The sequence below is a fragment of the Pholis gunnellus genome, assembly GCF_910591455.1.
Source record: "Pholis gunnellus genome assembly, chromosome: 16".
Classification (NCBI taxonomy): Eukaryota; Metazoa; Chordata; class Actinopteri; order Perciformes; family Pholidae; genus Pholis; species Pholis gunnellus.
Window position 1 is genome coordinate 20,157,688 of NC_136543.1, and position 14,879 is coordinate 20,172,566.

Sequence of the window (14,879 nt, forward strand, 5' to 3'; positions counted from 1 at the left end):
TGTTTCACAAAGCAGCGGGTGGTTTGAAGAGAAGAGAGAGAGTGTACAGGGGGGGGGGGGGGGGGGGGGGGGTAAACATTGGTGGACAAATACTTGAGAATACTTTTAATACCAGAAAGACAAAAAGCAAAGAGCGCTGGTGTGTAGTAGAGATAATGCGAGAGGGAAAGATAGAGCTTTCACCTTTGATGCTTTATTATAAGATATCTGCCTCAAAAGCATCTGGAAAAAAAGCACATCAAAGCTTCTTAATGAAACCATCCCACACCCTCACAAACACACGGAAGACCTCGCGGAAGGGAAACCTCAACAGCATCTCACATTACACTTATACACTGTAAACAGCCAAAATCTGTTAAAAAACAGAAATACACTGTAATAAATACTGTGAGTAAGCAGTCAAGTGCACACCGTACTCTTCATATTCTAATCAAACACATTTTCTCTTCTGAAAGTAATTTATAAAAATTAAAAAAAAAACATTCTGCTGCACAGGAAGTGTTGTGACTCAGGTATATGCTGTAATGATTTAATTAAAATGAAGAGAAGAAGAGTTGCTGAACAGCGTATCCCAACCAGAAAGTGTATCAAAACGAAATATCACAAAAAATATCACAAACAAAACCACCGCAGCGAGTCCCAACCCCAAAGATATGCTAGTGTGTTCACTGTTAGTAAGCTGTCTATTCCAGTCACTGTATTGTAATCTGAGGCAGCAACCAGCAATTATTTCCATTATCGACAAGCAAATAGTGTCAACTTAAAGGTCCACTTACTACTTCTCTCACAGTCTAAGATCTGTGAGGCGTGTTGGTTCAAACATCATCCAGCTTCATTTGATCACTGCAGATACTGAGATGAGGGTTAATAATACTATTATCTTCCTCAAAAAAGTCAAACCCAGAATGTAAAGGGACAGTGTGGAGGATTTGGTGGCATCTAGCATTGTGGTTACAGTTTGCAACCAACTGGATATCCCTCCGCTCACTCCTCCCTCTCCAAGACTGCAGTGACGAGGTCATCTTTACCGTAATAACACTACTTCAGACGGCGGCTGTCGATCCCCCGGCTTTGCATCCTGCGGATCTCGTTACTGAAGTTTCACAGGCGTGGCGGAGAACCGCTGAGGCCTTCAGGTGAAGTAAAAGAGGAAATGTCCTCACCGGAGCCAGTGTTTGGTTGGCCCGTTCTGGGCTGCTGTAGAAACATGGCGGTGGGCCGACTCATTCTAAGCTATCGGTATGTCTTAAATAAATGAAGCAAAAGGAAGAAGGCTTTTTACATATTCGTAACCTTGTTCTGCATCATAATAGCCCGCTGACCTCTCTGCAACATCTCGTTGTCCTTTGCGTGTCTTCAGTGAGCGATTCAAACCGGGAACGAGGACGAAAAGGACGAACGCCCTCGGAATCCGCTTTAGGAATGTTTTCAGATGCTGTTAGATGATCCGACATGTTCTGAGGCGCTTATGAATGAAATTGCTGTGACCAGACTTCACCGTCACACAGTGTGTATTTCAGCACAACGTAGAAACAACCTATTGACCAGTATGAGTTGGGCCCATAATCCTTAGTGGGCCACGATGGGATTTCTTGGGTCAAAGTGTAACACACACCCCTCCAGTCCCATGTTGACATTGGGTTATGTATGAAACGCGGCAGGAGTAGAAATAATGGAAATAAAACAGCATTAGAAAGCAGCTTACAGAAGCTATGTTCTATGCATATCCCAGCTATAATATTCTGCTTCTTAATAGTGACAGTATGAGCTCATCCCTGCTATTGTTGAGTAAATGGGATTCAGCTCCTGTAGGTGCAGCTGCCTGAAGAGTCACAATCTTTACTGCATAGTTGATTCACTTTGGCTTCATTTCCCAAAGGGCGAGAAACGGTCAGTTCACTAATTGGTTGCGGAAAAGAAACTCCTTATGGTATGCTAATGTAGTGAAAGATGGATAATTCACAGCATTGTTGATGTGCATTACATTCAGGAAAGAGAAAATGCATGAAGCTGGACCTGAATAGCTGCTGCTGTTAGTCATTACACACAACATCACCCGGCAGAGATTCAGAGGCTGAATGGATGCTGAAATTGCAGCCTGGGAAACGCGTACAAGCAGAGCACAGACAGGGAGGGTTTTAATATAGTATTCTATCCGACCACATAAACGTACTGTGGTGCTTTTTTCAGCAGCCTCCTTCAACCCAACATCCATCACGTGTTTTGGTAGGTGAGCGGTGCAACGATAAACACCTCAACAGCCGTTATATCAGAGTAATATGGGAATCTCACTGCATGTTGTCATGTTGGGCTGCAGCAGCTGGAATACAAATCTAGCCGCGACACATTCAACACCACACACGCCGTGCAATCTCTGAGGGCACTTTGACAAAAAAAAAAAAAAAAAAGGTACTTGCATCTATGCCTCGGATTTCATGTCAGCCTATTCCGTGACTGGAAAGTGTTTGGCCTCCCTGGCAGAAGTTTTGTAACAGGGCACCTCTAACCTGCCACTGTACCCACGAGCACCTGATGTTAACCGACATCTGGGTGGTCCCTGAGGAATTCCTCCTTCACCTAGTTTCACCTCTACACTAAGAAAGAGGCAGAAGTCAGAAGTGTCTCCATCCCTTCTGCCGGGCAGTGCCCCTCTGCGTACAGTCCTCCCTTCTTTTTTTTACCCCGCTCTCCTCCTCTCATCCTTTATTCTTCCTCTCTCTACCTCTGCTTCATTCCTTCCGCCCCCAACGATCTTAAATTCTCTTGATTTTCACAGGCGGAGGGTGTACAGTACAGTGCAAAGCACCAGCCAAACCAGAGGTGACAGCGGCGAGGAAGTGGGGAGGAAGCGCAGAGGAGCAAAACAGCAAGAAGGAAGGTGGAGAGAGAGAGAGAGAGAGAGAGAGATAAACTGCCAGGAAGAGACAGCGAGGGAAACAGAGAGACGAAAAGATGGACGCAGAAAGGGAGAGAAGCATGAGCTGGCAAGCTTCAAACAGGTTCTCTAGAGGCGCAATCCAACAGCTGCCTCACACACACATGATGGCACCCTTCCCCACTTCCTGCCCCGCTGGCTCGGACCCCTGCTCTTCTTCAAAGTCAACCTTAAGTTTGATCAAAATGTGCATGCCTCCTCATTCCATATGAGGAGGCGTGAACACTGCAGCTGGGTCAGCGCTCCTCGCCGTCTGACGCCGACGCACGGAGGCACCGTTTGGGTTTGCAACCGACTGCAGTGTTAACGCACCCACGTCCGTATTACAGGCTCAGAGCGACTGACGTCGTGTGAAGTGTGCGATGGTTCCACACAAGCTGGGGGTGTCGTTTGGTCAAGTTAACGTCAAACACAGTTCTTTCCCTAAATCTAATAAAGCAGCTTTGTTGCCTAAACCTAAACTTCCTGTGAAGAGGAAAAGTTTATTTTGAAATAAACTCTATGAATCGGAAACTGTCGTGCTGTCCCTGAAAGGTCCAAAACTGACCCTGAAGGGCTCATTGTGTGAAGCTTAGAACACTCACCAAGCGTCACTATTTGATGCATTAACATGAGAATATGTTGAGTACTGTGATTAAATCTATTCACACAGACGGACAGAAATATAAACACCTGGCAAAGTATTCAATAGCTCATCAGTAGTCCCTATGGAGAGCTAAACGTGACATTAAACGCCTCGATTTTCACCGGGCGACTTACATGATTGTTTTGACTGCTTTTAGGTCCCGCTTTTTAAAGTTTCTCAGTAGAGCGATATAAAAAGCAACGTTTTGTTTGTCAAAATAGAGGCGTTTATTGGCACTTTCGGCTTTTCATAAGCCCCTGCTACAATATTTGTCCAACATTTTGCCATTATGACACACACAAAGACTCACAAAGTGAGAAATATAGCAGCCGGTAATCAGTATTTTAAGAGACTTTGGGGGAAATGAACAGAATTACTCTGGTCCTCTAAGGTTGTGTTGTTCTTGTTTCCAGTTCTCACTTCCTGTTTTATTTTGGTATACTCACCTTCGTCTCTTGTTTGAGATACTTTACTTCCTGCTCTTTTGTGTTTCCCGCCCTGATTGTTTTCACCTGTCCCTCGTTATTTGTTTCAGTGAGTGTTCCAGCTCTTTTGTTCTGTGTTTTTCAGACCAATCCTTTTTCTGTTTTTGGATACCTTTGTTTTTATCCGGGCAGACTTCCAGAGCACTGAATCCTTGCTGCTCACTGCAGACTTCTGTGTTTTCCAGTCTTTTATTTTTAGTCCTTTTGTCTGTTTGTACCAACCGTGATCGCTTTGCGAAGGAAGCAACTCATTACACAGTCAGATTGGCAAACTCTAAACTGTCACTATGATATTAATATTACACTTAAAACTATGAGAATTAACCATCTTTTCCACATAGATAATTACTACCAGATGCTATGAACATATCCATGGACAAAGCCAGGACTCACTAAATATATATATATATACAGTATATATAGGGTACACATATGTGCAAAGAATAGATGAACAACCTTTTACAGATTGAAAGACTTCCATAAGCTGAATAAAATGTCAAATGCCAACTTTTCACTTGCAGCAGTCATTAAAAACGGGCATTAATTTCAGTGGAAATGTCACATTATGACTTTAAAATTTCCCCTGAAAACTGGGAATGAAGGGAGAGTGAGGGAGGAGTATGGGTGAGAGAGAGAGAGGGCAGCAGAAGGTTTCCTCAATGGGAGACGTTGCTCTCCGTCTGTATTATACCTGCACACCAGCGGAGCTGAGACAGAGCCTGATTTAATCAATGAATTCATTACTGGGACACGTGACAGCCGCGCATCAAACAGAAGGTGGAGGGGGGAGAAGAGTTCCCTGTGGAATCAGCGGTTTCATTACTTTACAGGCTGAGAAAGAAGAAGACAGGAGAAGAAAAGAATAGATTTCAGGTGAGATGAAACGATAAAGGAAGAGAAAAAGCAATAGAGGATTTAAACCAGAGAGAGAGAGAGAAGTGGACGCACTGACCGGGGGTTTGGTAGCAGCGATTCAGGGATATAATGGAGGGTAAAACTCAGCTCACCCCCAGTTAATCCACCTTTTCATCCACAGGAATAAGGCTTTACCCAGACCCCCATCTGCTCAAGCTCGCAGAAGTCACAAAAACCCGAGTTAACAAGGTGTGTGGAGATCTAGAGGTGGTTCGTCCAGTCAGTCAGTATGAAGCGGATAATCTGCATTAGCAACTACGTTTTTAGGGAAGCACTTAATGACTTGGGGTTTTGTTTGAAGTCGACATCAAGATTTTTTGACTAAACCTGACCAAGTTAGTTTTTATGTAGCGAGGTGGAAAGTACAAGACTGGTGTGTGTGCAACTTGCATAAGGAAGACAGGTGTTCACATCCTTTCAATTAATGTCCGACGTTTTACTATCTTTCATATCCTTAATGAGGTGGTTTAGTTCCGCCATCCCTGAACCATAGTTTATTTCTCACAACCACGACCCTTCTCTCATCTTGACCTTATAGCGTCGCTGCAATAAACACCCATGTTTAATGTTATCAGCCGATTGAATGGGCGTTATCAGTGGTTCATCACTACCATTGCTTCAGACGGACCAAACTGCACCCCGCTGTGACGCTGAAACTTAACAACTTCAAGTTCAGGCAACAAAACTAGTTGTTTAGGTTTAGGAAACGATTGTGCTTTGGGTTAAAATAAGTACGCTAGTTACATAACTTACATAACTGGTTTACTGTGAGGAGCTTTATCTGGTTATGAAGAGGTCTCAACTTAATACAGATGCCTCTAAATGACCAGGAAAAGTAAACGAGACCATCGGCGAGAACAATGTATTTTTCTTTATATTTATACGTTGGTGCCATCGTGTTGGATACCCTGCGGAGAATCCAACACAGAGCCAACACCAACTCCCTGCTGGAGGCTCAGGCCATTTAGTCAATTAAGTACGGAAGTTACGGTCCATTCCGAAAACAACAATTTGTATGATATCTTACAAAAAGTTTCTCCTCAGTTCTTAGCTTTATGCATGGACCGCGGTCTCCTGGCTCCACCACCCGTTTCACACTGGACACGAGCAGCAGTCTCCCTCGTGAAAGTCCTGCTCGTCTCAGCTCCTGAGGAATATATGACGCTTGAGAAGTACAGCGCAGCACAACTACCAGCTGCTGCTGGAAAGAGCTTTAAGTGATCGGCTCCATGAATGTGCCATCAAACCAAAAGCATGAACTGAAAGAGGCGAGAAGGAGTCGCAAAGTGAGTGAAAGCTTTCACTGGGTTTGTCACAACGTGTATCATGTGATTCAATGTCAATACATGAATATGAATTAATGAAGCATGTTAAGCTTTCCATGTGATCATGCTGAGGGTTTCCTGAGGATCCGATGGACACTAAGATGGTGCTTTGTGCCAGCCGGTTCAGTGAATCTCTCCGAGCAGAATCTCTCACTTGGTGATAAGCCTGTCTGTCTCACTGCTCTGCCATTGGCCAGTTCTCTTTCCTGTTTGTGACCTATCTGAGCCTGGCAACTACAAGTGTGTGTCACGACAGCAGATACTTCAAATAACGCTACAAGATCACACATTTCTTCTGGTTAAATTGATGAATCTGTATCTTTATCGGTAATTTCTAAATAAAACAAACTGAGCTTCGTATTTTAATTCATTCATGTTTACTGGTACTAATGACTTCATATAAGAGCCAGCAACACTGCGCCTGCATGTTTGTTGGCAAAAGTGGTGGCTGGCTATCATTTTATTATGTCTGATTAATGTTCTGGATAAACAGACACAAATACAAACAAATAGATCTGCCGCCACGGGGAATTCCCGTTGCTGCTGCTCACATCTCTACGAGATAAGGACTCGATTCATGAGGTGGAAATAAGGGCTCCTCTCTGGCAGCATACACCCAAAACATTTATATATGAAGAACACCGTTACTAACCAAGACAAACTCATCTGGACTCGTCTGGGTGAATAGATTCTTCTGCTTGTGGAGAAGCTGGACGGTAAACAGCAGAGAAAGAGGATGAAAAGATTCAAGCAGAGAGACTGGAAAAGGTTTGTCCGTCTGATACAGAGTGTACTAATGGGTTTACAGGCTGGTGTGTGTGTGTGTGTGTGTGTGTGTGTGTGTGTGTGTGTGTGTGTGTGTGTGTGTGTGTGTGTGTGTGTGTGTGTGTGTGTGTGTGTGTGTGTGTGTGTGAGAGATTTTCCATCAGTGGAAACATTCTGCCGACTGGAAAGCTTTCTGTGTTACCATGACAACTTCTTAGAGAGAGAGAGAGAGAGAGAGAGAGAGAGAGAGAGAGAGAGAGAGAGAGAGAGAGAGATTTTACTCTGTCTTATTTGCAGGAATGTTGATGTCACATTAAAGTTAAATCATTGAATAAAAAAGCTTTTTGGGAGATGAAATGAATGAATAAATAGAATGAATAAATAATCACTAAATGACACCTCGAACAGTGCAGTCCTTTAGACAAGTGGTCCATGTGTGTGTGTGTGTGTGTAAGCCGAGATGTATTCATAAGCAGGAAATATAAGAAATACAAACGGTGTTAAAATGCTAAATAATCTCTTTATATATTTTCAAATGTAATATGTTTGAGCTCGACAGGCAAATAAAAGTATTTCTTTCATATGGTTCACGGCATCGTCGGTTACTTTTAGGGGGAAACGTGTTTTCTACATGTTCCTGAGCCCCGTCATGTGTGACACGCTGATCCATTAGAGAGTTTAACAAATAGAGAAGAAATAAATGAATAGAAGCATTCTGCAGCAGCTCTCTCTCTCTCTCTCTCTCTCTCTCTCTCTCTCTCTCTCTCTCTCTCTCTCTCTCTCTCTCTCTCTCTCTCTCTCTCTCTCTCTCTCTCTCTCTCTCTCTCTCTCTCTCTCTACCTCCTCTTAGATGAACCATAGTTCACTTTCCATGACAGTGAGTCCCGTAACACCCCTGGAACTGAAAGCATCTCTGCTCTTACATAGTGTAAAAACAATGTTTGTATCTCATACTATTGCACACACACACTCACACACACACACACACACACACACACACACACACACACACACACACACACACACACACATACATATAGAGTGGAGGAGAGGGAGAAAGGCCCACGGCTGAATCACACACAACACGAATGAAAGGCTTGTGACCATGGACACCATAGGGAGGGGGCAGCATCACAAAGCTGTAAAGGCTACCGTGACTTCTGTGTGACTCATAGCATTCTGCAGTGAGGGAGACGGGCAGAGAATCTGTTATGTGCGATTTAACCGGGCTACATGGGGCCTCTTTAATATTCATAAATCACCACGAGATTCGTCGCGGGACATTTTAAGATGTCGTCAAGACGACCGTCATTCTGCATTTTGAATAAGAAGCCATCATCAGGGGAGATCTGTGGAGGCTTGAAACAAGTCCGTACTGCAATGATGCCCGTGTTCCCTCCGGTGAAAGTTAGCGGGCATACATGACGAAAAAACGTCATGAATGGTCGAGCTGCATGAGCTTGTAAGCAGCATGAATCACACTGAAGTATTTTACTATACTGTTTTTATTTTATTGGACCTGCTGTCTCAAATTCTGATGATAACTTTGGAGCGTTTGCCAGCCTTTACAAAGATACATGAATGTGTCTTTGGTCTCATCACCCACAAACAATCACTGGGTCCAAGACCAGGAGAAGGTAGAAAGGCAACAGGAAACCACAGGATGTGTTTGTGCTTTGAATTTCAATAAAAAGAAACAGATGTAAATAATAAAATCAATGGTGGCTGGAATCCATTTAGTTTAAATTGTGCATTCAGGGTTGTTGTCACACTGCCTTGTCTTAAGACCTTTACACACTGGGGGTGTGGCAAATACAACAAAATACTACAAATATGTAATACTTGCCTGCGAAAACTGATACCGGCATACCGATGCGAATTTGAGTTTTTTTCAAGTTATCTATGTTTAAAAGTTGGGTAGTGTCCATGACTTGGGCTTTTATTGTGAAAGGTCAGTAGGAAAAAGTGGATCTGGTATGTGTTGACTTTCTAAAGGTTAAAATGAGTAATAAAGTGTGTCGTCTTGGTTTGGACCATAGACTGTTGTTTATAGTGTTCATACCGTGATTGGTTTCATTCACAGTGCGGAAAAAAAAAGGTTTGCCACTTGATGATACTAATAATAAGTATTCATTTTTTTGTGTTTTCCAATGAAAATCCAAGCTTCACGTGTTAAATTCCGCTCTTACATGCATGTACATTCATTTCCAAATAAACGTCCGTCTTTACAGGAAACAACTTAGTTTTAGGCAACAAAACTACTGAGTTAGGTTTAGGAACAGACGGTCGTTTCGGTTAACGTTCAACGTAGACTTCTCGTTTTACACTGTTCAACAGCATCCCTGGAGCACATACTGTGTTATGTGGAAGCAGGTAACGAGCATCCATATGCTGGTTCCTGAGGGCATTGCTGGGCAACATGGGGGTAGAAAGAGACAGTTTTGCTCTCTGCTTCCTCAGCAAACCCCATCATTTAATAGATGCATTCTCGTTGCCATGCTCGCCAGAATGGATTCTTCAGTTCTGATCTTCTCTTCAGTCAGCAACAGCTGCTGATGTGTCACCTTCTAAAACCTCCATCATAAGGTTTTGTCCCACGAAGCGCTGACGCATGCTGACGAACCAGCGCATGCTTTCATGGCTACTCATTCATTTTTTTAATTTCTTTTTTTTTTTTTATAAATCCAGAACATTTCAAGGATTTACAAGTGCAGTGTGAGGCTTTACAGCACAGTGGATGTTTGGGTTCAGAATTACAATCCGCTCTTTTGGCCAAGTGTGAGTTCACGTACGAGGAATTTGAAATGTTTTATGCTTTGGATAAAATACATCCCATCTGACATAAGATATTTTTCGTTCAGTGGATGCAAAGTCGAAAGTGTCGAAAGCTTGAAAACCTGCAGCGTATGAATAAAAACACTCAGCACACTCTTCTGTTATGTTTCTGATCTCAAGCTAATCATTTTTTCTCCTGCTCGCTGTCTCCAGACGCCTTGTTTCTCCAAACCGCCCACCCCCCCCCCCCCCCCCCCCCCTCGCCTTTCTCCCAGCGCTCCATCCTACGTTTTCACTCTCATCCCTCCTCTTTGAATCTCTTCGCTCCTCTCTTTCCTCCATCCGAGTCTCCATCAGTCTCCCCCTTTCGTTCCGTCTCTCGCTCGTCCCAGCGGGGTTGTCATGGTTGTGTGCAGCTTGGCATTACATGTGTTTTCATTAACGCCGGTACACGGCCAGAGCTGAACCACAGCGAGGCAGCGGAGGTGCAGGAAGAGCGAGACGGAGAGAGTTGGAGAAGGAAGGAAGCCACGCAGATATGACGATTATTCAATCAACATCTGTTTATGAACAATGGTTCAAATTACTATGTATAATGTGAAAGTGTTCTGTAAATGTAGAGGTGAAAGTACTCATCGAGTAACTCATCAAGGTGAAGAATGTCTGTCTGTGAGGAAGAGGGAGAGGATAACAAGTAAATGTTGGGAGGAGAGAGGGAGAATTAAGGGAGTGAGGAGAGATGGAGGTCAATAAAGGGAGGGAGGAAGAAAAGGAGGAAGCTGGGGACAACTAGGAAACAGAGAGACAGACAGAGGAAACGAGGAGTGATGGAGAGGCAGGAGGAGTGAAGAGACAATTAAAGCCAGAGAGGAGGATGGTGATGGGGGGGTGCTGGGTGGAGGAGAGCAGTAGCTATTACGACATCAAACAGCATCGGGAGGAATTTAATGTTCTTTTTACAGTTCCATTTGCATCTTCATGAGCAGGAGCGGCAGCTCTCGTATTAGACACACATGCACACTAACAGCAGACACACATGCACTCACGTTAGCACTTCACTCCAGCCACCACACTGACGCGACTGCCTTCATTAGCACTGAAAGGACAGGTCGCAGCAAGGATACCGGGGGAGTGTGTTCATGTGTGAGCGCGTTGACAGTTCTGGATGGCAGCGGAAGTCACAGAGCCCGAGGAGATTCGCTTACCATTTCACTGACAACCGGTAGTTTAGCACGCGGGCAAAACCGCAGCGAGTCGAGTGCACATCAGCAGCACCTGCTCTTTGCTCTTTGGCTGCAGGTGAGTCGGAGACAGTCGCTGATTAAATAACGTCTCACGCAATGTGATTTGTTGGCGACTCCTGGTGGAGAAGGTGCCCTTGCGTTCTCCTTCCTCCGCTGGCGGGTCGGAGTCAGCGGCGTGCGGTCGTGGTAATGTTGTGAAGTTGATGATGAGTGAGAAAAGGCTAATTGTGTTTCACTGCCGTGATAAAGGCCGCATGTAGGAGACGACTCTTTGTGAAGAAAGTGAACGGTCTTTTCAAGGTATTAAGAAATGCTCTCTGTAACTGATCAAATCAGAGAAGAAAAGGGAGTCGTATGACACCTCGATGTATTTGCTCATACAAATAGTGTTTTGTGCATAAAAAGCAATTCATCATTTAGAGCTCCTGGAGCTTTGAGATAGATTGAGGCATGGTAGGTCGTTAAACTCCATTCACTCCAGGGGTCATCAAATTGAAAGTGACTGTTAAGAGACAAGAGTAGGAGAGATAATAATCAAGTGTAGTCTAATCAAGTGTAGTTTTTATGTGGTGATTGTGTGACACCTTTACGCTGCCGTCTTGGCCAAGATCCCCTTCTAGAAGAGGTTCAAAAACCTCAGTGGTTATCACGGCTAAGGCAAAGTTATACAAATAAAAGATGAGGTGCTTTGTCAGACGATATTGTGTCGCCGCAAGAGTTGAGCCCGTGTGAACCATCTCTGGCAAAGCCGTCTGTATCTCGACAGAGGTTCCATTTAAATGAAGAAGGGAGGAGTGTGAGTCTGAACACAACCTTCAAAAATATATTAGCTGACATTTAGCGGTGACAATATCACATGAAAATACAAAACACTGTCACTCAAATGTTCCGTTGCCACACTTTGTCGTCGTATCTATCGCTGCTCGTGCTCACTACACCAAGTAGTGTTTTACAAGAAAAGGACCACAAGGAAGATTGGTCCCTGTATAGTATTCTCTAGTTTGCATGGTCTCCTTACACACTACTTCACCTGACAGAGCACACTGTAGGTAGAGCATGATCAACTGACTTAAGCTTCCAGTGCAGTTTAAGTGTGTATGTCTGTGATGCAGCGATGTCTTTCTGTCAGAGTTTCTTGCATGTGTTCTGAGAGTATCTGTGTGTGTGTATATGTGTGTTCATTGTATTCGTGCATCTGCTCCTCCATAAGTGTGTGAAGATTCATAAATATTTACCACATTAAATACTGCCACCTCTTGCTTGCTCCGCCCGCTCCCTATATCCCACTTTGCCTCCTTTCTCTCTTCCTTTCTTTCCCTTCTTCCGGCCCGCCACCATGCATCATGCATCCAAATCCAATTATCCAATTTACATGCAAAACGATGCATCAGATTCCTCGGTGACCGCCGTCCCCCCGGAGGAGCCGAGATGGCAGACGAGATGGGCAGGAGAGCAGAGCAGATACGCAGATTGATGGAAAGAGTGCTGCAAAGAGTGAACTGGGAGGGGGTCGTCGATTTAATAAGTTGTGGGGGATGAAAAACGAGGGATGAAGTACAGGAGAGAGGGCGATATGGGGGAGGGGGGATTTGTACATGAATGGGAGAGACGACGGGTGGGAGCATGAATGACAAATTGAGAATGACTGGCTGAGTGATTGAATAGCAGACTGAGGGACGGACTGAAGGACAAATAAGTTAACTGAGCTAATGGATAATTGAATTAATCAATCAATAAATTAATCCGCCAATCAATTGGACATTTTGGTTTCATACACGCAGGGTTTTATTATGTAGTTTTGAATGTTTTTTTTCCCTTCACTGTGTCTTGCAATTGCAGTTTACACTTCAGTTACTGGTTGAACTTTGATCCACCGGGGTGTAGATGTGTCTGTGCAAAGAGGGATCATTACCAGCACGTCTAATACAAAAACACTGAGGATTCAGACTGGCACCGTGGCTTTCAACCAACTCAAACGTAAACCTAACGGCGTCGTTATTGAAGCTGAAACTACAGGCGTACCTGCATCGTGGTTTGAAGCGTATGGAGCCACTGACCAACTATTCTGAGAACATGTTGACATTTCAGTCACTTTCTGTTCAAGAATATCGAGGATCTGCGTAAAGTTGTTAACCTCTGTGATCGACCGTCTGCTTTTCTTTTATTTCAATGTTTTGCCTCATCAGACTTTGTTACAGCGATGTCACTATTGTTCCAGGTCTTTTACTTTGGTGACAACTTAAACTAACGACCAAAGCTACTAAATATGGCCGACTGTAAGTTTAATAAGAATACAGTCACATACCCAGCCGGTAAGTTCAAAGAGTTTGTGGTGTATAGATTTTAGACTACGTCACGTTGAGCGTAGCATACTCACACGGATGCATTGCATCACAGTCATTATGGCGTACAAAGAGCAACATAAAACATAAAAGGCGTTGTTATTGCATGCAAAATGACTTCCAAGGGTTTGTGTCATTCACAGAGAGCACCAGTTTTCCAGTCAATGATTTACTCATGAATTAAACCATTATTTGAAGGTTGTGTTGAGATTTAGCAGAAGTCTCTATTCGTACAACACTCACATTCCCATATGTAGTCTTCATTGCTTCTCTCCACACTGGCCATGAAGCAGCACGTCCTAGAATGACTCCAATGTAAGAGAAGGGGAACAAAATGTGCCGTCCTCGTCACGGTGCAGAAGTGCACACCAGAGCTATTCAGAAGACTTCTTCTGTTATCGCTGCACTGTAGGCCAGCAGAGAAATGCTTTCCAGGGAATCTAAAAGAGGGAATTTCATTACAAAAAGACTAATTTGGAGAAAAAAAAACACTAATTCAAGCCTCTCGTAGCCTTGAACACGCTTCAGCTGAACTCTTGATGTACATTCATGCATGGAAGAAGGATTTTGTTCCACATCTCTTACATGTCAGCCATGCTAGAGACCTGACCTCAAGGCCGGCATGGAGAGCGATGATTTCAGAAAAAGGGAGTGAGATCAGATTTATTGAACTATGGGAAACACGTCCTACGGAGAATGAGCCGGCAAGGCAACGCTGAAAAACAATTATTCCAGGACAAGTAACTAGAAGGTTAATCTGTGTTTTCTTTTCTATCAGGGTCATGAATCAAAAACAGTTCACTGAAAACGACAAAACAAATACACTTGAAAGTTGATAAAAAAGGCCATAATATGCTAATACCCCCCCCCCCTTTAAAACAAAATGGTAATTTTATAATAAAAATTTGTGCAGTTGTGGTGCATTTATGCCCGTTCTTGAGAAAAATACCACAGGAAGACTGAGCCGCATGTAATTTAGAGGCCAGGCAAATAATTGGTCGGCGCGTATGAGGGGAATAGAAACATTAGAGTGGCCATTACCCCCGGCAGAACCATTAACAGAGCCTTGGTATATAATTAGACAGGAAAGCCGACCCTTCCCCAAGCACACATTACCAAACCTAATCCTCGGCCTCCCCTCCATTCGGCCTTTATACTCTCAATAAATCATTGTGATTGTTGAGGACATGACTCGACTCATGGGGACGAACCTCATGCGCGTTTAAAATGTCAGCCGCAACATGACGGTTCAGAGAGGAAGTGGAGTCAGAGACAGATGTGCATCACGGCCGGCAGCGAAGTCAGTCGAATCCTGATCCGACTGCACACGGCAGGTTTGGATGTCAGGTCGTCAGAATCAGACCACTGCACTCAACACTCATTACCGCAGCGAGAAACGAGAGAAGGCAACAGCGGGGCGGACGGAGAGAAGCAGCGGTCGCCTCGGGAGAACAGGGAGCTCTGCAGC

The 14,879-nt window shown here is 44.0% G+C and overlaps 1 protein-coding gene across 1 annotated transcript in view; it reads right to left on the reverse strand.

Moving 5' to 3' along the window:
• grin2da (glutamate receptor, ionotropic, N-methyl D-aspartate 2D, a) overlaps positions 1 to 14,879 on the reverse strand; it is a gene marked incomplete at both ends in the record, with an annotated part of 106,782 nt that overhangs the window by 60,399 nt on the left and 31,504 nt on the right. The window lies entirely within an intron of this gene.